Genomic DNA, 26,366 nt, shown 5'->3' on the forward strand with positions numbered 1-26,366 from the left:
AGAAAAGACATAGAAAAGGAGAAAGTTGGAAAACGTCTCACTGACCATGGTGTGCGTGCATGTGCATGCGCATGCATGTGCGTGTGCATGCGCATGTGTGTGTGTTGAACCTACATGTTTTATATGTGTGATATACATATGTATTGTATGTTGTACCTGTGTGGTATGTGTATATTTGTACCTGAGTGGTGTATGTGAGATATATATATATATATATATATATATATGATGTATATTGTGTATGCATGTGGTATATGTAATATATTTGTATGATACGTGTGGTATGCATGTGTAATGTGCGTGGCATATATATGTGATGTATGTGTGTGGTGCACATGTATGGTGTGTGTGGTATACATGGATGTATGTGTGAAGTATGTGGTTGTGTGAGTAGGCGGTGCGTGTGATGTACACTGTGTGTGTGTGTGTGTGGTATCTCTGTATATGTATGCAAATGTACTCCTGGAGGCCAGGGGAGGACGTTGGGTGTCCTGCTCTATTACTCTGTCTTATTACCTTAAGACAAAGTCACTTGGTGAACCCAGGCTGGTGGTTAGCAAGCTACAGTGATCATCCCATCTCCCCATCCACCCTATGTTGGGGGCGGGGGAAGGCATGAGCACAGCACACTGAGTTGTTACACGGGTGTTGGCGGTTTGAACTCAGGCCGTCATGCTTGTACACCAAGTGCTCCTAGCTGCTGAGCCATCTTCCCGACACCCAAAACAAGGTGTCTTTAGATAATGCACACAAGCACATACCCACAAACAAATCAATTAAGACAACTTAAACCCTGGTAGTTTATTTTCTAGGAACACAGGGAGTCCATTCCATAACCACGGTAAATATTAAAGACAGGAAATGAAGTGCTAATGCCCAATTATTGTAGAATACATATTCAACCTCTGTCTGCTTCTTCTCTTGGCCGAGGGGCAGCCTTGGGGTCACGCCTTCATTTAACTGTCACGGCTTTTATTCTCATTTAATCTGGAACAGTTCCTCAGCACTTCTGTGTCTTTCTTTAACATTTTGTATTACTCCACTTATTTTGTGTACATGTGCCTGTGTGTGTACATGAATGTGTGTGCATGTGTATGTATGTGCATGTGTGTGCATGCATGTATGCCTGTGTGCACATATGTGTACAAGCATGTGTGTGCATGCATGTGTGCATGTGTGTGAATGTGCCTGTGTTTGTACGTGCATGTATATGTATGTGCATGTGTGTGTGTGTGCGTGTGTGTGCGCGCGCGCACTTGAGTTCTTATATATGGAGGTCAGAGGACAGCCTGTAGCAGTCGCTTCTCTCTTCCCACACTGTGGATCCCAGGGATCAAACTGAAATTGTCAGGGTTTGAGGAAGCACTTTAGCTGCTCAGCCATCTCACTGGCCCCTCCATGAACATGTTTTAATACATATAAGCCAGCCATGCAATAGAGTACCCACCAGCCAGTTGGCTTAGGGCCTTCACAGTTACATTTAAGCTGTTCATTTTTTGGTGAGGTTATTACAAAGACGTGGAGAAGCGGGACTTTTAATAAACGAGTTGCATTTGCTACAATGAATGGGTCCACAATCGCACTGTTAGTACTCGTCAGAGTCATCCTCTGTGTCTCCACCGTCACCAGCAACTACAACTGTTTCTCGTGGTGAGCGACAGGCCATTGCTGGCGCTCATAAAGGGTCCTGATTGTTCTCATTGTCCGAGGAGATTGTCTCACGGTTGATTTAGTCATCAGCTAAATAAATAAATATTTTGAAAATGAAGTCCGAGAATGGGAATAACGTCCTGGTCTCTAGAGGCAATCAACTCTGGTATGGCTTTCTGTGGGGAACATCATTGAGCGTACAACTCTGGTTCATGCCAGCATCACCTGGCCAATGATAACAGTGTTAGATCCCCTATCAAGGACAAGGGGGACTTTCTAATTTTAGAACCAGCATTTATTAGCTCTTAATGACTGCAGCTGGGACAAGGGCAACTAAACTTAGGGCGTGCTCGCTCCCAGTGTGGAGAAAGGAGACGTGACGTTGAAAGGGAAAGACACCCCAGTGGACACCCAACCCGAGCACGCATCTCAGTTGAGACTTCGTTATTTCTCCCTGGTCTGCTGATGCCTTCTTTATCATGGTGGTAGACATACCTTTCGTGAAGTCCAACGGTGGGACCTTGCCTTCTGAACAGCCATCCCCTGAGGTGGTCACGCATTTATAGAGAATACTACAAGTGGGGTGTGCACTTAAGTTCGCTATTGAAACTTTCCCACAGATACATTCCCCAGATGTGAATCCATGCCCCCTCCTTTCATGCCCCATCTTTCCATGCATGCTCCTTGTATTATTGGCTTCACTGTTCGGCCATCAGATCTGCTCTGGTTGGGGTAGGGGGTAGAGGACAGGAGGATATGAGGGGGGTGGGCTGGAATTCAGAGTTCGGCTGGGCTACTGCTCTTTCGCTGTGGCAGATATAGCACTGAATCTTTGAACCTATCCTGGTGCAACTTTCCACACCCTCTCCCTCCACTGGCTGGGGAGATCAGTGGACACCACTGTCCCTCTCCTCCCCCACGCTTCTCAGCATATGATCAGATTCTCTCCCCTGTTCCTTAGCCAGACTCTGGGGAAAGGATTGTTTTGGCTGGAATTTGACAAGGCACAGGTGGTTTCGCCAGCTGTAAGTTCTTTAGTTCTTGCTGGCTGCCCACCAACTCTTGGTCTTTTCACAGTCTTTTCTGCAGCGGCGGAGGAGGGGCAGGAAGGGACAGTAGGTCCTTGACGTTGTTGTTCAACATCAGCAGCTGTCTCGGGTTGGCATTGAATCCAGAGTGTTCCTCAGGAAGGGTAGGGTTTTTTCCCCCCTCCTTTTCTCTTGAGATTGGAGTAATCATCAAGGAGCAGCTCCCGGTGGATAACACCAACTATATCTTGGTCATTTGGGCAAGGGGCCCACGGGCAGCATGATTCCCTTGTGTAAACATCCTCGTCCAGTTGTGCCCGGCTCTTGGGCTCAGCTCAGAAGGCCCTGCTCTCAGCCACCTCTCAGGGGGTTCAGGCTAGCTCTGGGCTGCAAGTCTCTTCACTGCTGCACTGGTTGGAATCCAATGACACCATCTTTGTCTCCCAAAAGAGACAAAAATAATCCTCAGCTTCGTCTCTTAAATGCTTCCTTTTTTTTAAAGAAAAAAAAACTTAAAACTTGAAAGGCCTTTTTCTCCTTCCTCTTCCTCTCTCAGCATCTTTGTGACAGGGACCGGGAGAGTGTGCTGTTTGACCCCGAGGGCCAGTACCTCCACTCTTCTCCTCTTAGGTCCCTTTTATTCTAAAACTGTTCACTTAACCCCTTTCCTTCATCGGCTTCAAGCCTCCGCCAGGGTCTTCTTAGGCCTCCTTTCCTGTGAGGCACTTGCAAAGCTTGGGTCTGGTCTTTCCTTGATGTGGGTGGGCGCTCACCTCCCCATTAATCTGAATCTTGTGGAAGGGGAAGCTAAGTGGCCCTTTCTGGGTGGATTCGTCTCTCCTTTCCTCTGATCTTCTTTCTCCCTGCCCTCCCCCTCACTAATGGCCTCTGCCCGTTAGCACCAGAGCATGCTGGGATCTTCCTGTTGTCAGCTGCTGGGAAGCAAGAACTAAGCTAGCAAAACCTTTGCAAGGGGTGGGGACAAGTCCCTGGGGGACCCCGTAGGAGTTTTTGTAGGCTCTGACCTCACTTTCATGCCTCCTGCCCATTTCCAGCTGCAGGACTGGCTGGCACCACTCTTGGACCCTGATAGCGTGGCCTGATGTTCTCCCGGGATTCCCGCATCCCAGCTGCCCCCTCACCCTCCACAGAGAATCGCCATCTTCCATCTCATGATTACTCCAGCTCATTGCCAGCCCGGCTTGAAAATGGAGGCCATAAGAGGCGCCTCTTGTCAACTTTGTGGGTATTGAGTTGAATTCTCCCAGCCCAGAATCAGCTCCCGAGGATGTGAGCCTGATTGCTGTCTAATAGGCTTTGTTAACATTCCATCTTTCTGTTTGCTTCCCACACACAGGATTTCTTTGAAGCCCAAACAGCCTAGGACAAGGTACAGATAGATAGGAGAGTAAGGGTGCGGATGTGTGTTTTGGGGTGGTGGAGCAAGGGTGGGGAAACAAGAAATGGGGGAGGGTAAAAAAGGATGATGGGAAAGGGTGCTGCCTCCTTCCTTCCTGGGGGAAAGATATAACAGCGTTGGGGCCTTGTCAGTCACGGGTTCCCAGATCCTTAGAGCCACGAGCCACCAAAGAGAAGCTGAAAGACGTCCTCTACTGAGGAAAGAGCTCAGTTGGTAATGACTGGCTATATAAACACGGGGACCTGAGGACCTGAGTCCCAGCTCCAGGCCCACCTAGGAAATTTCAGCGTGGGGCAGTGTGCTGTAATCCCAGCACGGGGCAGGCACAGAGAGGACAATGGCTCCGGCTCTCTGCCCAGCCAGCTTAGCCTCATGTGTGAGGGTCTGGTCTTTCCTTGATGTGGGTGGGCGCTCACCTCCCCATTAATCTGAATCTTGTGGAAGGGGAAGCTAAGTGGCCCTTTCTGGGTGGATTCGTCTCTCCTTGTCTCAAGAACAAGGTTGACAGTACCAGAGGAAAGACAGACACACACATGTGCACATGCACGTGCACACACGTGCGTGCACAAACACACATACATACACAATCAACAACTCATCCTCAAGGCCAACGGGAATGTAATCTAGTTTACCTTCTGCATCTGCCTTTGTAAAACTCCTTCATCTTCTTCAGTCGCGACAGTCAGGAAACAGTATTGCTGACTGGGCAAGCACCAGCATTTATTTTCTTTTAAATATCAAGAGTTCTGTGTTCTATGTCATTGCAGAGTATTCGGGCTACGCCTGTCCATTCCGTGAAGAAATGGATACATCTTTCCTGTGTTTGCTTCAAGAGCCTAGCCATGATAGTCTTCAGCCATAGCCTCTCCCCCCCCCCCCGTAAGAGCTTGCATCCAGTCTGAATGCTAAATAATGTTGTCACGAGGTTGCGTGGGCACTGGTTAAGATCTATGCCCAAACTATAATGAATCTCTCTTCTACATTACTGTTATCGTGGCCAAAATTGGTGAGCGGCCCATCCTCAAGGGAGAGGTGGGAGGAGAGGAGGATATTGTGTTGGACTCTATCCTGGACATATCTTCGGCTAGACTCCTGGAGCAGTTTAAATCAAGAGCTGGGCCGAGCAGACTTGAATGGCTTTCAAGTGACAGATTTATGGAGGCGGGCCTAATTAGATCATGGTAATTTGTAGTATGACAATATCTTTTGCTCAAGATCTCAAAGCAAATTTCTGCCTTGATAGGTGAATTACACAAAGGCCCACAAATATTAAAGCATTTTCTCACTAACACACACACACACACACACACACACACACACACACACACACTCCTTGGGCAGCCCCCAATGAGAGCCAAGCTTGCATTTATAAAACTTTTATTAAACATTTATTCTATGCTTATAGTACATGTTCATGTAAAAAATTTTTAATTCTTGATTTGGTGTTTAATCATGAGTGTCAACTTGATAGGATTTGGAATCACCGTGAAACATATCCATGCCTATGCCTACAAGGGTTCACCTGACTCCCCCTGAATGTGAGCCTGCAGGCTGGGACCTAGGACTAAGCTCAGCTGAGCATCCCTCGTGTCTCTGCTTCCTGACTGCAGGTGCAGTATGACCAGCCATGTCTTGTGACCACGCCTTCCCAGCATAGAGGACTGCGAACTTAAGTTGCTTCTTGTCAAGTGTTTGATCAGAGTAATGAGGAAATTAACTAACAAAATCATAGGGTTTAAGTAGAAAAGCAGTTAGTGTTTCTCCCCTTTAAGAGAAAGGAAGGATGGAGCCATGACTGGCAAGTAGTTTGCTCAAAATGGTGTAGCCAGCAATGGGTTTGGCTTTTAGTAATGGCATTATGGAGAAAGGAAGTGGACAAACTCTAGGAGTAAGGACAGAAAGAGACTTTGAAATAATGAGTTCTGCCTTGAATGGGCAAAAAAAGGAATGTGGCGGAACCACGCCAGCTGCACAGATCCAGACGGAGAATGGGGATCAAGGCGGATGGGGAGTCGTCTGTCAAAGGCAAAACAAATGACAAATGAAAACATGAGGAGCCGGGTGCCTGGGGTTCCCATACCATGGAGCAGCCTCGTCCCAAAGACGACATCCTGTGTCTGTGGTCACTACAGGGGACTGTGATGATAGCATGTCTGCCATTTACCAACCAGAGTTAGGGACTTCTTGAAGAACAATGGTGTAGAGAAGACCCTATAGCTTCATCAAGAGAGAAAGAGAGAGAGAGAGAGAGAGAGAGAGAGAGAGAGAGAGAGAGACAGAGAGAGACAGAGAGAGACAGAGAGAGACAGAGAGAGACAGAGAGAGACAGAAACACACACACACACAAACACACACACACACACACACACACACAGAGAGAGAGAGAGAGAGAGAGAGAGAGAGAGAGAGAGAGAGAGAGAGTGAGGTTCCGACTTGCCTGAGAAAACCATCTACTTGTTAGGACTGTGTCTACATTGTACTTTGGGGCACTTGAGGAGGGGCACAGCCATATCTATAACGTGGCTTGTCCTGGCCCATTGGCTGTGGTGTTGGCTTGTCACAGGTGCCATGGGAGTCTTTCTATGGGTCAGATAGAGAGAGGCTGAACTTTTTAAGTTTTCCTAACAGGCCTCTGCCCCTGACTTATGTTCATAAATGTCAGCTGGCAGGCAGGTGATAGTGTGAATTCCTCTGTGGAGAACCTCGATACCTTTAGCTGAAAAAGGTCTGAGAAGAATTGGCCTTCACCAGTGATCTGGCCTTCTTCCCCACCCCTCCATAAGCTCTGTCATTTGAAAAATGGAGCCCATTTCACAAGGGCCACAGCAGACACTGACACAGACATGCCTTTCTATCATGCTTGGGAGACAGCAGAAAGGTTCTTCTTATAACACCTGCATAGCCCCCAGCATGTTGGGGAAACTCAAACACAGGCATACATATTTTTCAAATCCAAACACTCTAAATCCTCGGAAGTGGGCAGGAAGTAGAGGCGTTGGCCCCGTAGTTTATGAGGCCTGTCATGTTGTCCCAGCCCTGACCCCTCCTAAGAGCTTGTCCCAGTGGATAGGCATTGGGCAGAGGCAGTTTGAGGACCTGCAGCATCCAGAATCAACATTTCTTTTGACTGAGCTCAGGAATCATGACAACCCCCAACTACCCCCCCTACCTGCCAAAATCTAGGCTTGGCTGATTCTACAAGAGCAGGAGGGGAAGGTAAGAGCCTCTTCCAAGTCAGAGGAGGTTAAGTCATAACAAATATGTGATCTGTCCCCAAATGATATGAAAAATTAAAGACATGGCTTCTCAGATGACAGATCTGTGGGGTAGGTGAAGGGAGGCAGGTGGAGGGGATGGGTGAAGTGGCAGGGAGAGGGGCAGAGTGTGAAAACTGCAAAAAAAGAAAAACATGGGTACTGTGCAGACTCTCAGCGACGACACCCTTCACGGCTCCAGATGGCAGCTTTTTAAGAGCTGTTCTCGGATTTTCTGATTGAATGAGATTTGCTAAGAGCGTGTTAGAACTCAGGCATTGGGCTCCTCTTCCCATGCCAGTGTGGACTGACTCTGCAGTTTGGGTTGGTAGGAATTCAGGGACTCAGAGATGCGCATAGGATGGGCTTCTGGGGAAATGGAAGGGAGACACCCTGGCCCCTGCTTTATACTCTGGAAGAACCTGACTCCCGGCCCCTTCTCTGGTGGGCTCATGGTTGGGGACTGCTCAGCTCCTGTTCACTCCTGCTGAGTAGTTAAGTAAGAGCAGGCTCTCCAACGTTCATACCGTATCTATCAGTAACTGTGAGGAGGGCAAGGGTGAATCACCACCACATCGGGTCTCAGTTGCCTATGTTTGATACAATGTTGCTCCCTTCGTAGAGTTATTGTGAGGGTTGGAAGTGCATCGGGATCCTTTCTCTGTCATGGGTAGTGGGCAATTTTTCTTAGAGGCTCCTAGACCAGGGGGAATTCTGTGGTGACCTTTTCATCCTGATACCAGAATCCAAGGGAAGAGAGGAGGACACTGAAATTGCCTCCCACTCCGTCCGCTGTGCTCTCAGTGAGACTGGGTGATGCAGCCCAGGCCTGCTTTGTACGCAGATGTCATTCAGTGAATCGCAGGCAGAGCTCCCTCTTGGTCCTAGTTGCTACCGGGTATCTATTTATAGTCATGGCCAAATGTGACCTCATCCTCTAGTCTTTGCAAGCTCAGCATAGTGAGGCCAGGTTAGGCTGCCCGCAGGTCTCCCAGGAGCACCCCAGATGCTGCAGCGTGTCTTGTCAGCAAGGCCAAAGTTCTCTTTCTGCTTGTCTTCAAATGGCTTTCAGCTCAGCATATTAGAAAGCAAGGTGATTGGAGAGGCCATCTTTGAAACCAGAAACAAACCAGACAGCTCTGAGTATATGCGAGCTACCAGTTGTTCTCTATTTCCCTCTTTCCCCCTCTTTCTTCCTTCGTTTCATGTTTTTCTCCCTCTCTTCAATCTTCTGTTGAAGGAATACAGCAGTGTCTGGTAAAGCAGCAGCATCTGGGTAAATTTCTTATGGATGTCCCTATGAACGGACAGCTCAGTTCCCAGGGGCTCCCGCAGAGAGCCCCGATCCTTTTCCTGTGAGTGTTTAAGTATGGGTGAGAACTGACTTAGTCAAGAGCCTTCTGTATGAGCACGAAGGAAGGTCTGAGTTCGATACCCAGAATCCCCGTGTAAACAGCCAGGCATGCCTATGTGCAGCTGTAATCCTATCTCTGAGAGGAGGTGGGCAGGATGATGCCTCTGGCGCAGTAATCAGCCATCTTAGCCTGTGTGGCAAGCTCCAAGCCTTAAAACACGAGGCGGATACAGCCAGGCATGATGGCGTGTGCCTTCAATCCCAGAATTTAGGAGGCAGGAGCAGCTAGATCTCTATGAGTTTGATAGCCAGCCTGGTCTAAACAGGGAGTTCCAGGATGCATAGTGAACTCCCTCTCCACACCAATCAAACAGGTTCTTCTTTTGAGGGAAGATGGTTGAGGTTGGCCTGTGGCATCCACCTATATGCCCACAAACATATGTGCACCCCCTCCTACCCCTGCACGTACACATGTCAATAAACTTTAAGAAAAATAAATATTAGAACCAAGGCACACTCTATTGCTGAGGAAGTGACAGCTTCAGTATGGATAAGCCATTGCTGTAGTCAGCACCACCTCACCTCAGAGCCCAAGTTTTAGGGTTTTTTGTTCAGGCACTCGGTACCTACTATGTGAACACAGTAAGTACCTACTATGTGCACTGCTTGCCTCGGGGGTTCATCCATACTTTGGGGAGACAGCAATGTATTCATGAGTCACACAGGTCGATCCTTGCAGAAGTGGCCCATTCCTGTGACAGGACCTGCTCAAGGACGTTCATGGGATGCTGTGCTTCTTCCCAAGTCCTTGCTCTCTAGCGGTGATCCAGAACATTCTTCATATTTAATTTAGTATAACCCAACCTCACTGAAGCCGAGGGTCTACAAATCCACAGAGCAAGCGAGTAACCAGTCGATCTGTTTAATTCAGTTGGGAAATATGTCCAGGTAGTAGCTAAGTGCTGGAGGGCTATGATGGTGCACTCAAGTGCTCGGAGCAGGTAACATTACGGGGCGCTGGGTGGAATAGTTTGCATAGAAGTGGGCCCTGCCATCCAGGTATTCCATACAAGATAAAATGTGGGACACTTAGAGACCCCGCACCAAAACATCACAGAAATAAAAATAAATTAGAAAACAAAACCAAAATAAAACAAAAAACTTACGTCTGGAAAGGGGACTCACCAGTCTGCTGTCAGCATCTACCAATAAAAAGATGTATCTGTAGAAACCGCACTTACATCCCATCTGTGACATCACAACAATGGATCCCAAGGTGAAGATCTGCCTTGATGTTTAGGCATTCATTTCCAACTTTGTTTCTCTAAAGTTAGCACGAAATATAGATAAAAGGAATAAAGATGGCCGCGGTGGTTCAGAAATAATCTCTTTCCCCCAGGATCCCTGAAAACCAACATTCAAAATCCTCTTCTGACTTGACGTTGGAGAAGACAATGGCACCTGGACTGGCAGTGTAGACATCCCAACCTGGCCCACTACACTTACAGATTGTCTGGGATGGGCACCCTGCAACAGGATGGCAGAGTTGTCACAGATACACCAGCCAACCTCTAAGAGCATAGCGGTTACCAGTAAGTATATCCCGGGGAAATGGAGAGACACAGAAGCTGTGCACAAGGTGATTACCAGTGTCAACTGAAGTCCGGGTTTTCTCCCCACCCTCCACGTGTCTTTGGCTTCCAAAGTTGAGCCTTAGTGTTTTCTCTTTTGTAGACACAAATGTCACATCTCTCTTCTCCTTCGCACGTCTTAGACATGACATTACCTTTTGCTTCCCCTCTCTCCTCTGAGGGAACATGAACATTTAACAGACCATCTAGGAAAACATGATAGTCAGAACTCAGTCACACAGGTAGGGGAGAGACTCCATATCTGAGGATCAGGATATGGAAATTTTAGTCGGATGTGATAAGATACTTCCTCTTGCTCATCTAGAACTCTCGTGATCTACCAAGCTTCTACCAAGGCCGTCACTGGAAGTCCTATGTGTTTCAACATTTGCCTGAGTAGTGAGTAGCAATTTGTTACCAGCCGGAACTGACGTTTGCTTACTTCACTGTAAAAGAGGAATTACAAAAGATTTATAGTTAATCTAAGTTAGAAGAACTAGTAGAATTTTTGCCCTTCTGAGCCTTGGCTACTAGCTTGGGGTGAAAGACATTTCAAGTTTACAGAGGATTTCAGGGGGCTAGTGACTCCCCGTGTCCGTGAAACATCTGTGTACAGAATGGATATCACAGAGTATCAGGGTCAAAGGGATGCTCGCCTTCCAGGAGGTAGGAATGTCTCCAAGAATGCCCAACTTTCAAGGGTTAGCCCTGGCCTTCTGCCAGGTTCATGGGATGTGTTAGGTGTCTGAGTCTGTCCCCAGCAGAAACAGTATGCCCTGTCACTGAGGAAAATTCCTGTGTTTGGGGTGGGCTTGATAATACAAGCATGCTTATATGGAAAATCCAGATAGCATAAGAAACATACCAAAGCCAACTTCATCTCTGACAATAATTCAAGGCAACTAACTCCTTCGACTCCTTCCTTCCCTTCTTCTTTTCCCCTTCCCTTCCCTTCCCTTCCCTTCCCTTCCCTTCCCTTCCCTTCCCTTCCCTTCCCTTCCCTTCCCTTTGCTCCCTCTCTCTCTTGGAATGCTCCCTCACTCAGGACCCCCCTTTTTGAAGATTTCAAATCAAAGAAAACATTCTCCCAGCCCCTCCACACAGTCCCCACTCCTCACAGTCCTCTTCTGGAGATAGCAGCACCATCTTGCTCAGACCTGCCTGTCACCACTCTTACCAACAGCTTAGTGTCTGAACAGGAAGGCTGGTGTGCTTGGGACAGGGGATCAGCTCTTAAATCCCAGATGACTTTGGATGCATAGAGTGGCTTAGTAGACTCTGAACTTGGAGTGTAGATGGAAACATAGGAGCAGTTCCCTGGTGACCCAGAACCAAAAGACAATTCTTTCAAGTCCAGCCAAGTTTCCTTGAGTGAGCTTGACAAGCTGAAGAGGCAAATTCAATGGAAGAACCTGGATGAACTCATTTTCCCCCCTATGGGAACTGCCATTTTACCACAAAATCCCCACAAGCCCCATGAGTAGACAGCCACCCAACTCAATGCCTAAGTGAAACCAATTTTTTTCAATAGCAACATGGCCAGGAAACTGGTGACACTTTGACGGTGACACTATCCCCACTGTGAGATCAACTTTCTAGTCAAGATTATTCTTCAGCATCCAATTAGTAAGGAAGAAACAGAGAGTGAAACCAGGGAAGGAGAGCTCTGCCTCTCCTCACACACTGTAAATGGTTGGAGTGTAATAACCACCAGGCTTGCTGAAATGCAGTCTCGTTTGTATCTCTGCAAACATGCATGACTACTACAGTATAAAGTCATCACATGGGAAGAATTACCATTGACACAGGGAGACAGTGGCAAAATACAAAGCCCAGTGGCCTCTAAGACATCGACACTGTGCCAAGAGTCCATGGCCAGCCCCCTAAACTATTTTCAGTCAGCTCCACCATGCTAAAATGAGTTTCCAGCAATACGGAGATTCTCTTCATCTTGCCTCTGCTGATCCCACATAGGGAAGGGGGAGAAGCCTGGGTCCACCTAATGACAGCTTGCTTTCAGGCAGATGGTGGGGCTCAAACGTCTCTCTTTCACAAGGGGATTCAAGGAATGGGTTGTCTGACTCATTAGCATAGCCACCTCCTCAACCCTAACCTCTGGCCACTACCTGTCCTGATGTGCAGAACAACTCATCTCTCCTTCACGGGCTTGCCTCTGTCCATTGTACAACACGTCCCTGCTCATCTGTCAGTTCTTACCAATGTGCAGCTGAAACTTAAGAGATACTTCTAAAATAAAACCGATAGTTGCTTCAAAACATGGCTCTCTTGCTCATACGTGCACACACACACACACACACACACACAAACAAACACATACATACACACACACATACACACACACACACACACACACACACACACACACACACACACACACACATTCCTAGGCACATTTTTCCTTATTTTCCAGCTCTACTACCCTCTCCCTGCCCCACCCCATCAGCCCTGTCCAGAGCGCCATGCTGCCTGCACTCCGAGACCCACGGCCCTGCCTTCCCTCTCTTCTGCCTGGAAGCTGCTAGCCTCCCCCCAGGACTGTTTGCCAGCCCCGTACTGTACTTCATTAGGCAGCTCTATTTAATGGTTTCAACAAAAGCCATCATTTTAGCCCAACTGCCTCGACTAAATTAAAATTTCCAATCTCTGTTTTAGTGTTCTGCAACTGATGTATACATAAGCAAAAGCGGTCAACATCTGCCAGGGGGTTGGCTAAAAGTTCTGTAAAGACACACTTCGCATTTCTGAAGCACGTGCAAAGTAATAGCGCCCTTATCCCCTGGAGAGCTCTCAGGGCTCTGCGTCGCCATTTGCTCAGACACACTTTAGCTGCGAACGAGCCATACAGTTGATTCTCCCCTTGGTTGCCGTTTGGTCTGTAGTGTCATTTTGAGTAATTGGGGTACGGTAGCTGATCAACTTACAGGTTTCTCATTGGCAGAAAGGGACTGCATTGGCACCAAGAAAGGATATGATGTGTCCTCCCGGTGCGTGAGCAAGTGTCCCTGTCTTGCACTTGGCTACCCAAGGCCATTAGGAAATAGGCTTAATAAAGCCTTCGAGTGTGTACGCTCTCACTCTTCCTCGGGCGGAGGGAGGCACCTATAGGAGAGGCACGGCACACCAACCTGGAGAGACGGTCGATGTACATGTTTAGTCAGTGATCTGTGAAAGTTTTTGAATTAGTTTTTAAAGCTTTGTTAAGACCAGAACGCACAGATGTTGAAAACAAGTTCAGATGTAGCGACAGATGGTATTTGATTATGAAGCAGACTGTTCATATAATACAAAGATGCTGCCTCTGCCATACACAAGTAACTGCAGAGAGAGCAGTAGAGATTTTGGAACGCAGGCGGTTCGAGGGGGCCTTTGTGAGGCAGTAACTCTCCCATTTTGCAGCCGAGCTAGAATTGGGATAATCCCCCACTCCCTTCTCAATCAGGGCCTCTCTCTGCTCTTCCTCAGGCCACCTCCAAGGCCAGACTCTTTCTCTCCAACTCAAAGACTCTTCTCGTTGCTCAGCAAACGGCCTTCGCCAGCCACCATGTCCTGTACAACCTTGTTGTCCGTTCATGTTGGAGGCAGGACTGTGCCCAGCTAGAATCAGGGAGGGAAAGATCAATGCTATCCTCAAGGTCAATGCAGACCAGAGCCATAGTTATGCTTTGAAAGCCACAAGGACTCGTGCTTTATTTTCTATTCTTTTGGTGCTAAAGCTGAACCCAGGCCCTTGAACCTGGTAAGTCAGTGTCCCAGGCTACACCCATGATGTCTCAGCACTGTAAATATAGACCAGGGTTATCGCTTGGCTCCAAATGTGCTCTCACATGTGGAGCTGCACCTCCACGAGCGTGGCCTAGACTGAGCTAACTCTTCTGTAAACTGAGGTGACAATAACCCTGCTCATGCTCGCGAATGTCACTAAGATCCCATAGGATCCTAGATTAACAAATGCCTTGAGAGACCTGAAGTGCTACTCCTATGCATGCCATCGTCACTGCCAAGGTTATTACCTTGACAGTTCATAGATGGAAATCCACCTTCCATCTTCCCCACAGTCCCTGGAGAAAGGCAGTGGTCTCAGGACACATGTGCACTGTTGGATTTGAGGACGGTGACCCCATCAGTCATCTCATTTCTTTACCCAGGGCTTTGGAGGCTCTGGCATTTAAGGATCAGGGTGCTCTCAGATCTAAGCTGATGGCAGTGTGTTGAGTAAGGAAGGAAACATGACTCAAACAAGAAGGAGAATTCAGCTGGAGCCCCAACCTCCTTCAGAAGCCTCCTCCGGACTTTGAGGTCTAGGTAAGTTATCATTTCTTTACTTTAAAAAAAGATGTTTGTTTTTAGCGTGTGTGTGTGTGTGTGTGTGTGTGTGTGTGTGTGTGTGTGTGTGTGTGTGACTGCTAGTGCCCATGAAGACCAGAAGAGGGTGTTAGATCCCCTGTAGCTAGCATTACAGGCAGTTGTGAACCACCTGATATAGGTGCTGGGAACTGAACTCAGGTCCTCTGCAAGAGCAGCCGGTGTCCTTTGCTTCTGAGCTATCCTTCCAGTCCATCAAGCTTTGTTTCCACAGCTCTTGTGGGTGTGTTGCCTTTTTCCCTTTTCAACACATTTGTGTCACTGAGCATGTCATGGTAGTTCTGCGGGCAGGGATCTAGTGAGTGGGAACAGCCGTGCCAGCACAGCCGAATTCCTGAACATCTCGCAAGCCCACCCCCTGCCTCCCACAATCCAAGTCTCTTGTTTTGAAGAGCTCACTCTGTGCCAAGCAATATTTAACACACACACAGATGAGCAGTAGGAGAGGAGGAAGGGGCTGCCATGCCAAGATGCACTGGAGGAAAATCCCAGGGAGCACTGGCTGAGACACAGCTCCAGTGGAGAAGGGGGCGTGTGTAGGCAGTTGAGCTCCGTCTGCAGGTAGACGTGGGGAATGGAGGACATATTAGGTTTCTCTTTGGGATGATAGGCCGACTACTCAAAGTACCTCCTTCTCTCTTGTTAATCGCAGTGATCGTTAGGCTAACACGTCAACCTAGTTGAGGGTGACACTGACATGACAGTAAAGGAAAGCAAATCCCTGGAGTTTGCTGAGCTGTCAAAAAGGTGGGAGGGGTGCAAGTCTCCCTCCAAATCAGAGGTGGGGCAGGGGTCTTTGTCTCTTGCAGAGAGTATGGATGAAACATTTGCTTGACCCTTTGCAAAACAGGAATATACAGCTTCTCTTCAAAACCTATTCCCAGTATTTTGTTTTTCTTTTCCTCCCTTCTGCCCTTCCCTCTCCCTACCCCATATCTTGTCAGTGTCTTCTGTGACCTTTGAACTTTACTACATAGCCAAGGATGAACTTGAACTTCTGATCCTCCAGCATCTACCTCCCAAGTGTGGGGATTACAGGCACAGAGCAGTTTACCTGGTTTACACAGTGCTTGGGGGGGATTGAACTCAGGGTACTGTGCATGCTAGGCAAGCACCATACCAGCTGAGCTGCACCCGTGGTCCCTTAAATTAGTGAGAGTTTCAAGAGGGTGGCATCATCAACACAACCCAGATGGACTCTTAATGACAAGCCAGCATCATGCAGCAGGCCTCCTGCAGGGGACATGGGGCACAAAGGTCTCTGACGCATTCCCATCCTGAAAGTCTTCAGCACTCGGAGGTCCACTGTGGTTTGAGAAGCAGTTTAGTGGAGTTTGAGACATAGCCACATTTCCTATGGCAAGGCTGAAGCCAATGGTGGCCACAGGCTCTCTACATAAAATGCTGGAGAGGATGTCAGGTTGACCAAGCCACCATGCATCCCAGGAGGATTTTCCTAAGTCCTGTCACTGGTGAGCTAGTCACTAGGGATGGATCAGTCACCCTTGGTTGGGAAGAGAGGGTGATGTGCATCTCAGGTTTGACTTGATGGATGTCGGGGAGTGAGATGCCAAGCCTGGACATCTTGGAACTCTTGGTCAGGTGATCTCGTGGCTGCTGGGGACAGGTGTTGTCTGATGACTTACGGATACTCACCCAGCACTGCGGATTATGCAGGACCAGGCTGATGTGTTTTCCTCTGACCCTGGAGGGAAAGTGTCTAAGTGGAAGTATGTAAGACTTGAGGAAGTTTGCAGACCACCTAGATGCTCCCCTGGGTAGGGAAACCAGCTCTGGAAGAGCATAACAACTAGCCATTCCTTAGGACTGACAGAAACACTGTCTGTTGGGAACTGGGACTGTTAGATTAGAGACCTGTTCTAAACAGCAAGAGTTCATGTGAAGGGGTGCAGGTTGGGCAGGCCTTTGGCTGTGACTTGGGCTCTGTCATCTGTATCTGGTGTTTTCCTGGAAGCACTTTGCACGAGGTCTTCTCAGCCTTGTGTCTCCCTGCCTCTACTTCCTGTATCCCTCCTGCATTCAGAGACAACCTAATCTTTTAATTTTGTTTTGTCTTAAAAGTCATTTTTTTATGTACGGATGTCTTGCTTGTATGCATGTCTGTGCTGTGTGCACATTGTGCCCACAGGGGCCAAAGGATGGAGTCGGATGCCCTGGAACCTGAGCTCCAGATGTTTGTTGGCTCCCATGTGGGTACTGGGTATTGAACCTCTGCCTTCTCTCAAAGCCGAGCCATCTCTTCAGCCACGAGAAATGAACTCCTTTAAATCACTGCATTTTGGCAAATTGTTACATAGACACAGAAAATCAATCCATCCACTCATCCATATTATTTTGCTCTCCTACGGTAATAAATAGCACTTACTGTGAATTTGTCAAACACCTTGGTTTATTCTAAGATATATAGCTTTAGCAACACGAAGCGATTTGTGTTTTCTTTAAAAAGAATTATTTTATTTTTTAAGAACTTCGTGAATAAGCACCGTGTCTATCTAGATCACCTCTGTACCCCCTTCTACTTTCTTCCATGCTCCCATAATCTCACAATCCTCTCTATCCCTCTTATCATTAAGTGTTTATGTTCCATATGTTATGCAAATACGTATGTATAAACACACACCACACACCACACACGAGTGCGTGCACGCGTGCGCGCGCGCACACACACACACACACACAGAGACACACACACACAGACACACACACAGACACACACACAGACACACACACAGACATACACACACAGACACACACATATACACACACCCCACATACACCATACATACCACACACACCACACACACACACACCACATATACCACACCCACACAGACACACACACACAGACACACACAGACATACACACACATATACACACGCCCCACATACAGCATACATACCACACACACACACACAACACACACACAACACACACACCACACATACCACACACACAACACACACACACAACACACACACACGCACACACATACACACACACCACATACACCATACATACCACACACACACCACATACTCACACACCACACACATACATGCACACACCCCACATACACCATACATACCACCCCCCCACACACACACCACATACACCACACACACCACACACACACCCACACACACACTCACACACCACACATACACACACACGCACACACATACACACACACCACATACACCATACATACCACACACACACCACACACTCACACCACACACACACACACACCTGACATACACCATACATACCACACACACACACACGCACATGCACACACACACACACACACACACACACACACACACGCACACACACGAGTCCATTTAGTGTTTAGTGTTTAACCCCCTGAAGGTAGATAATCAGTGAACAATTAGACTGAGGCTGAGCAGGGCTGAGAAAGAAGCAGATGCTCTGTGGGTAAAGATGGCACCTGGGCAGCGCTGGTGGGACTGATGCTCCGTGGGTACCTAGCCTGATGGCTGAGTCCATCTCAAGGACTCACATGGTGGAAGGGAAGAAGTGTTTTTAACAGAGAAGTAGAAATAACATGGTTTTATTTTATTTTAGCTTACTTATTTTCATTTACTTATTACTTGTGAGCATGTGGGTTCCTCACTTGCCATGGTGTTCATGCTTGTAGAAGCTGCTTCCTTTCTTCCCTTGTGTGGATCCCAGGGGTTGAACTCAGGCTATCAGGTGGACGTGAATGCCTTTACCTGATTAAGTCATCTTTGGGCCCCATTTTACATTTTACACAAGTCTGTGTTAGTTTCCCAGTGCTCTAACAAAGCATTTGAGATAAATAATTTGTAAGGAGGAAACTTTTGCTCACAATTCACAGGTGTCAGTCATGGTCATATGGCCCCGATACTTTGGGCTGGCGTCAAAAAAGGGTATCAGGACAGGGAGAGCACAGTGGACAGCTGGGAGGTAAAAGTGAGATAGGAGGCAGCCGTTACCAATATTCTGTTTGAGGGTCTACCCCCAGTGACTTATCTCCTGTCACTGCACCCTCCTCTGAGACCGCACATCACAACACCACTATCGGCTGCAGGCCAAGTCTGCAACACATGAGTTTAGGGGAGACATTCCAGACCCATCCATAACAGGATCAGTCTGGCTGCTGTGTTGGGCATCCGTGATGAGGGAGCACAATATGAAGAGACACAGGATGCTCAGATAGAAAAAGACATGGCTGAGGGGCTGTGGAAATGGAGAAAGTTCTGGTTTCTCCATGTACTGTTGAACGCTCGTGCATAGAAGATTAGAGAACCAGTCAGCCACAGGGAAAGACAAAGAAAAATTCAAGACCGGTTTGGGCATCCGGAGCTTAAGGCTGGAATGGAGTCTGCCGAGCACAGGAAGACTGTTCCGTGGGCTTGGATACAGAAAAACTGGAAGTTCAGGTTGGAGAATGTTAAAATGAAATGTGCAGTCGGCATCTGCATGGAAACGTTGGCTAGACAGCTGGATGGACGAGTCTGGGGGTTCATCCAGCTGGAGCTGCATGCTGCAGTGCTGTCAGCATATAGATAGGATTTCAAGCTGTGCTTCGGAATAGGATCATGGGGGGGGTGTGCAAGACAGGGGATCTGTCGGCCACCCTGGGTGCCCTGAGTCTTTGCAACTGCAGATATCCCCCCCCCCCCTTAAATCTCTGCTCTTGTTCTCTCTCTTCTGGTCTGTGACTGGACTGCTCAGATGAGGATAGCAGTAGTCTCCGAACATCAGCCCTCCATACCTTTGCTAACCTTGATGATCCACTCCCTCCCCTGGAACCATCTTTGAATCCTCTCTGTTAGGTCCATATGTTGATACTCAGTAGTGAGATAACCAGAGGCAACTTACGTTGTTATAATTCATCGGATGGTGGGGGGATGTTCTTCCTTCCGTACTGGGTCAGAGTTATTCATAAAATGCTGACCCCTGGCCATCCCTCAGGTGTTATTTCAGACATAGCACTCTACAAATCAGGTTGTCTCCCCTCATCATGGGCATTTCCCTATGTCACTTCCAGGATGATGATTTAATTGTTGATGTTGACAGGATTATTATTTTTTTTCTGTTTCTGAGACAGACTTTCACTTTGTAGCTCAGGATGGCTTAGACCTCTATGTGACCGAGTGCCTCCGAATTTACAGCCCTTTCTGCCTCAGCCTACTGAATTCTTGGATTATAAGTGTGCACCACAGTACCTGGTTCTCATCAGTCTTTAAACCAGTGGTTTTCAGCTTTCCTAATGCTGCGACCCTTTAGTACAGTCCCTCATGTTGAGTGACCCCCAGGCATAGAATTATTGTTGTTGCCACATCTTAACTATAATTTTGCTACTGTTATGAGTCATCATATAAATATCCGATATGCAGGATGTCTGACATGGGACCCCTGGGGCAGGGTTGTTTGATCTTCCTGGTGGGTTGTGAACTACAGATCTAGAGACACTGCTTCAAACATTTCCATTATCATCCCCTTCCTAGACATGACAATGGCTACCCCAGCTTTCTTTGGAAAGTGTTTGCATGGCAAATGTTTTTCTAAAATGCCCATCTCTCTTATAACTTACCAGTTCTAGAAAGCCTTGTTAGAGTTCAGCACATCATCTTCTCTCTTAACATTTTTGCTTCACTTACATTCTTATTGCCTAGAGTGTCTTTTTTATATTTTCTTTTCTTTTAATAATGAAAAAGACAGTGTGATTGTATTACCATCTCAGCACTATCTTCCAACTTCTTACTTGCTCTGTGGAGCCCATGCATGAGCCTTTTTTATTTTCCAATCTGAAGACACCTAGGGACCCTCAAGCTCTGACCCAATACAGTTCTAAGCCAGCTATGTGGCTTCTGACTCGTCTTCTCTATAATTCCTGGTTTCTGTTTGTTCCATACCTCTTTTTTGTTTTGTTTTGGTCTTATTTTCATTTGTTGGGTTGTTTTTGTTTTTGTGGGTTTTTTTTTTTTTTTTGGTTGTTGTTGTTTTGTTATTTCCATTCCGTTGGACCACATCACAGGCAATGTTTCAGAATGCGCACAGAGAATGTAAGCATTTGAGTCCTTGTTCCCTGACGCAGGCTTTGCTGTCAGGTTGGGTTGATATTATGCTCTAGGTCCTTGTGGTCCGTGTGCATACAGTGTTCTATAGAGTCATCAAGAGGCATAGCAGCAAACAGAAAAAGAAAGACACCCAGGAGCAGGGGTTATGTATACAAATGTCCCAAGACATCAAACCACAGGATGCAGTGGGAATCCCAAGCACCCCAGTGCTGTATAAATGTTGCACAAAGGGCAGAAGCAAGAGAAACAAGGCTGGAGAGGAAGTAGGGTCTGTCTATTATCTGCGAGACTTAGCTGTAGTGCTAAAATGAAAGGGAACCTCAGAATAACCATAATCTGGGTAACAGCATGTTTAGAGATATGATTCAGAATGATCAATTACTTCAAGCAGCATGCAAAGGATGTCCCTGAGGCCAGAAGGAGCAGCTCCTAGGAGTAGAGCAGCTGGCAACAGATCATTAGGGCTCCCAGTGCTTTCCCAAAACCTGTGGACTTCATTCTGGAACAATGATAAAAGACCACATTGTGATAAAAGCATTTATGTTTTAGAGAAATACCTTGGAACCATTGCTCTGGATACTGTTCAGGAACATGGAGCCATATTGAGGTAGGACAAGAAGAGGTAGATACAGTGTATTTGCTGCCTCTGTAGATGTGTGGGGGTGTGGAGTAGGAGGGTGGGGAGGTGAGGGGAAGACAACAGTAGCCAGTGTGGAGAAAAGGTTGTACTTGGTGTGATGTGCCAGAAGGAGAATTAAAAGCTAGTGAGTTCTGATTAGCCATAGGGGTAGAGGGAACAGAGAGGCTTCTGAGCCAGCAGATGTGTAGATGAGGACACATATCATCTTAGGGAAAAGATGTCATCACCTGGGATGATGTGCATTGCAGATGTGGGTTTTGTACATCTCTCTCCTTTTACCCTGGAATGTGACCCACTTTATTTGTTATCCTAATCACCCTCTCACCTGGATCCCCCTACTTTTGGCTCATATCTGCATGGTCCCTCTTTCAGTCCTCCAAACCTCTGTACTGCAATCATATTCAGAGCCCTTGCTCATCTTTCTAGATGTTTCCCCCTTTCTGGCACCATTCATTCTTTAGAAGCAGTGTTGATCATTTTCCCAGGTCCTCCTCTGTCTGTTCAGGGTCTCCTGCTCCCCCATGCTCTTTCCTTCCTGAGTCTTAGCCGCATGTGCAGTGACAGACAGATACTTTGGAATGTGCATCATTTTTTGTGAATAAAATTTTCTACAAGAGTTGAACCTTCATGGAGGTAAGAAGTATGGCTTTAACCATCATTGCTGTTTCCAAGATTAGAACAAATGCTGACTGAAGGGACAGATGAGAAGACTGTCCTGCAGTCTCTTTGTCTCTGGGCCACAGAGACTCCTTGTCCCCAGGGTGAAGGGATCCTCCTCAAACAGTTCTCAGCTACCATTTGAGAGATGGATGACTAATTCCCAGACAGAAATGTATTCAAGATCCATCTGAGGCTACTGCATACAGTTTGGGGAAAACTGTGCCTTCCAGGTGTCCAGGATGAAACACCTTGCATTCTGGGTGAGGCAAGCCATGCTTGCCTGGTCACTCCAGGTAGTAACCTGCAGAAAGATTAGTTTTGTTTGAGAAACAGTTGAGATGACACTATGGAGCCCCCTTGAGCAGATTCACACACTTGTAGACTATGTGCACAGTCTGGGTTCAGATCCTGATTTCTCCTGAACACAGTTCAACACTGGGATCCTGAGATGAGCTAAGTGCATATATGTTAGGTAAGCAAATGCATGCAAATGTGATGTACTGATCTGCCACCTGTCTTTCTGATCTGCCTGTCTTTTGTACAGATGTTCTAACATATTCTGGTTGCTAGGCAACGATATAGGTAGTCCCTGTTATAGATAGTGACAGAAGGGACTCTCTTCTCTTCAGGGATGGTTAGAAACCCCAGGGTTTATGGGATTTATGAAGCTAAGATAACTTTGAGTCTTCATGGTGATTCCTGCTAATGATGTGGGAGAATGCTAAAGGCAGGTGGCTCTTCTGAGGCACACCTTTCACTGAAGAGCTTGGTGCCCCTGCCTGCACTACTGGGCATTCTGTCCTGTCTTACTCAGGATATTGAGGTGGTCTACATTGCACCAACTCTGCTGTAGGCACAAAACCCCTCATCCTATTCTTCTCAGGGACAGTGCTGATCCCCACATGGATGCTGATGGATAATATAGTGCTGATGACCCTGTGTGGATCTGATGGATAATGTCACAGAAAGTCCCTTGAAATAAGTGAGTGAGCCAAATTCGAGAATGGACAGATCAGGATGCTCCTACAGGGCAAGGACAAAGTTCTTCTCTTCAGCTTCCACCTCTCCTTTGGCCTCATCTACACAAGGAGACATCAGGTAAGCTAACACTTTAGTCGATTCTATGAAGAAATAGAATGGGGACACATGGTGACTGTGTCTCATCAGATGACAACAGCATGGATTATATGGTACACCATTGTTTCATGTCCTACTAAGAAGAAACTTTTACACAGGTGTACAATCATGACATGAGTGTCAGAACCGTCGATATAGGAAAGAATGAATTCAGAGATCAACAAAATATTTCTACATCGTTCTGCTCCCAGATAATTTTTTCAGTTAGTAATTTGTTTTAATGATCTTTCTTCATTATTATAAGGACCTAGTTCATTGTAAATACCATCCACTGATATTCCAGACAAGGGAATAAAACAATCATTTGTCTGTTGATGAACCTTATTTTTGGATTTGAAAACAATGCTTTCATGATGTTTCTCGAATATTTTGTGCATTTTCTGAATGTTTCCATTTACCAGGCTAGGATTATAACATCACATAAAAGTTTGGCACTGTGGATTTGTCCCCATTAAGAAAAAGAGAACTATCTACAATCTAGCTACAGTAGTCATTTCTCCAGGCCCTTGTCAAATCTGGATAACAATGTTTCCTACTTCTCCAATCTCATTGGCCAAAAGCTACATTGTGCTATATAATTTGTGCTTTCCTGTTTATCAGTGAAGGGAAGCGTATTTCCCAGTGTGCTTTGGCCATTTTCCTTTCTTCTCTGGTGCTATGACCATTCGTACCTTTTGTCATTTAACCATCATGGGATCCTACTTTAATTAACTTACAGATGGCTTTATATAAGATTAATAGTCTGTACGCATGTAAAATTCGTTTTCTTCCATCTCTGATTGCTCCATACTTCTGTTGCTTTTGTTGAATGTGGTGGTTTGAATAGGAATGGCCTCATAGATTCATGTATGTGAATGCTTGGTCATAGGAAGTGGCACTATTAGGAGGTGTGACCTTGTTGAAGGAAGTGTGTCGCTGTGGGGGTGGGCTTTGAAGTCTCTTATATGCTCAGGCCATGCCTAGTGTGGCACACAGTCTCTTCCTTGCTGCCCTCAGATCAAGATATAGAACTCTCAGCTCTTTCTCCAGCACCATGTCTGTCTGAATGCTGCCATGATGATAATGGACTGAACCTCTGAAACTGTAAGACAGACCCAATTAAATGTTTTTCTTTATAAGAGTTGCCTTGGTCATGGTGTCTCTTCACAGAAATAGAACCCTGACTAAGATACTGAGATATAACTTTTTTGTGTAACTTTGGTGGCCTATCTTCATCCTCAGTTTGGATTTAGAAACACCTGGGAGACATACTTCCTGGCATGTCTGGGAAGACTTTTCCAGAGAGTTTGAACTGCAGAGGGAAGATCTGTGGCAGGACCCCACAGACAGGGGTCCTGAAGTACGTGTAAATGGGAGAATCAGGGGCATACTGCTCTTTGTCTGTCTGCCTCAGACTCCAGGGTCACCGGTATGGTCACCCCTCCCCCGCCATGATGGGTAGTAGGTACCCTCACACCATCCTTCCTTCAGTTTCTTTTTGCCACAGCTATGAAAAAAGTAAACAGGGCAGCAACACTCTCATGTTACTACTGTTTATGGCTTCTAGAATTTGTCATGTTTAGAATGTCTTCCAAACTACATATTAAATCAGTTTTCCAGTTGTGCATGTGCGCATGCGTGCGTGTGTGTGTGTGTTCAATCATGTGAGCATGTGTACATTCCAACCTTTTATCAAGAGTTTAGTTTTATACATGTCATGCAGGGGGATATAACTTTTGAGTTTTTAATTGATTTTCTTGTTGTTGCTAGTGGTTTTTGTTCTTTGAGGGTCTCACTGTGTAGCCTGGGCCAAGCACAGACTCAGTCCTGTTGTCTAAGGCTACAAAGCCCTAAGACTAAGGTTGGGCCACTAAGCTTAGCAACCTTCTCTGTCTCCTTAGCAGATTTACCTCGTGTTCTTTGTTAAGTGGTTCATCTTCTTCCCCTGACCTGGAAGTGGTCTTTAGCACTGGTTACATTTCTTTGTTCATCTGTTCCTTTCCTAGGTTTTCAAGTTTACTTCTAAAATGTTTTCCCCAGCCTTTATATTAATAATTACTGTCCCTTTATATTTTTGTAGATACTTAGGAGAAAATGGTAGGAGAAAGAGATCAAAATGTACATTGAAAATGTTTTCTTCTGTGTGCCGGCCTCTAAGATTTTGAGCATCAGACAATTGTACTGAACTTACATGACCATCATTTCAATAAGATGTAGTAGTTTAATTCTAATAGTTCACTAGCTGATATGCTCCATCCAACATTGCACTGGCTTTCCATGAAAGACCTTTTCTCTTCTTGGTAAATTTTAGAGTGATTTGTGGAGTTCCATGAACCAGTCTCTGAAATTTGATTGAGGTTGTATTAATTTATACAGCAATTTTATTGCATTAATTTTCAAGGTAATGTAATAGAATAAATTAGAGAAGATAAATATACTTATCATTTTGGGTCTTCCCCATTCAAAGTTACCTTACCTTGATGTGGCCTAGTTTCCTTTTTTTAAAATGAAAATGAGAGTGTAATTTAAACTACCTATAACAGCTCTGAGGAAAACAAAGAAATAGTTTACCTTAAAGTAACTTAGACAACTTGGTCATTGAAAGAATGTAATACGGTGGTTAATGTTGTTACCAATTGTGCACATGTTTCTAGATATTTCCTTGTATCTTTACAACAGGGTTTTAGAGCTTCAGTCTTAGTATTTATAATGTCTGATTCCTATTTAATTTCCACTGCATATTCCAGTTGTTCACTGCTAGCACATAGGAAAAGTATACATTAAATATCTGAATATTAATTACGTTGTAGGATCTGTTCTCATTTTTTTCCTGTGTTCTCAATGTGGTGTTACTGGAAAGCACCAAGGTTGGAAGATTAGAAGCCAGATTCAGAAAATATAAGTATGTCATTTCTTTACAAGGTTGATGCATCAGTTTTCCAACATCAAACATACATACATACATGTATATGTATGTATATATGTGTGTATATTTATTTATATATATATTTGTGTATTTTATATATATTTGTGTACACACACACACACACACACACACACACACACACATTCTCAATGTTGTATTATACTTGTCTTCCCTAGCTGGAGCACATGGAGTATTGCACTGCATTGGCTAT

At 46.1% G+C, this 26,366-nt stretch overlaps 2 long non-coding RNA genes across 3 annotated transcripts in view; both read left to right on the forward strand.

The window, feature by feature from the left end:
* LOC134481544 (uncharacterized) overlaps window positions 1–26,031 on the forward strand; it is a 47,634-nt gene extending 21,603 nt beyond the window's left edge. The window contains exons 3-6 of one of the 2 annotated variants that reach the window (XR_010057142.1): window positions 10,106–10,298; window positions 14,504–14,660; window positions 22,997–23,211; window positions 24,247–25,295. This is a non-coding gene — a long non-coding RNA (uncharacterized LOC134481544). Of the gene's footprint in view, window positions 1–10,105; window positions 10,299–14,503; window positions 14,661–22,996 lie in introns of both variants that reach the window. The other variant, XR_010057141.1, reaches the window with a different exon arrangement.
* LOC134481634 (uncharacterized) lies at window positions 1,526–5,459 on the forward strand. Its single transcript, XR_010057337.1, has 3 exons — window positions 1,526–3,920; window positions 4,036–4,068; window positions 4,866–5,459. It is a non-coding gene; the product is annotated as an uncharacterized LOC134481634 (long non-coding RNA).
* Window positions 26,032–26,366: the final 335 nt, after the last annotated feature.

This window comes from Rattus norvegicus, chromosome 13 (genome assembly GCF_036323735.1).
Source record: "Rattus norvegicus strain BN/NHsdMcwi chromosome 13, GRCr8, whole genome shotgun sequence".
NCBI classification, from domain to species: Eukaryota; Metazoa; Chordata; class Mammalia; order Rodentia; family Muridae; genus Rattus; species Rattus norvegicus.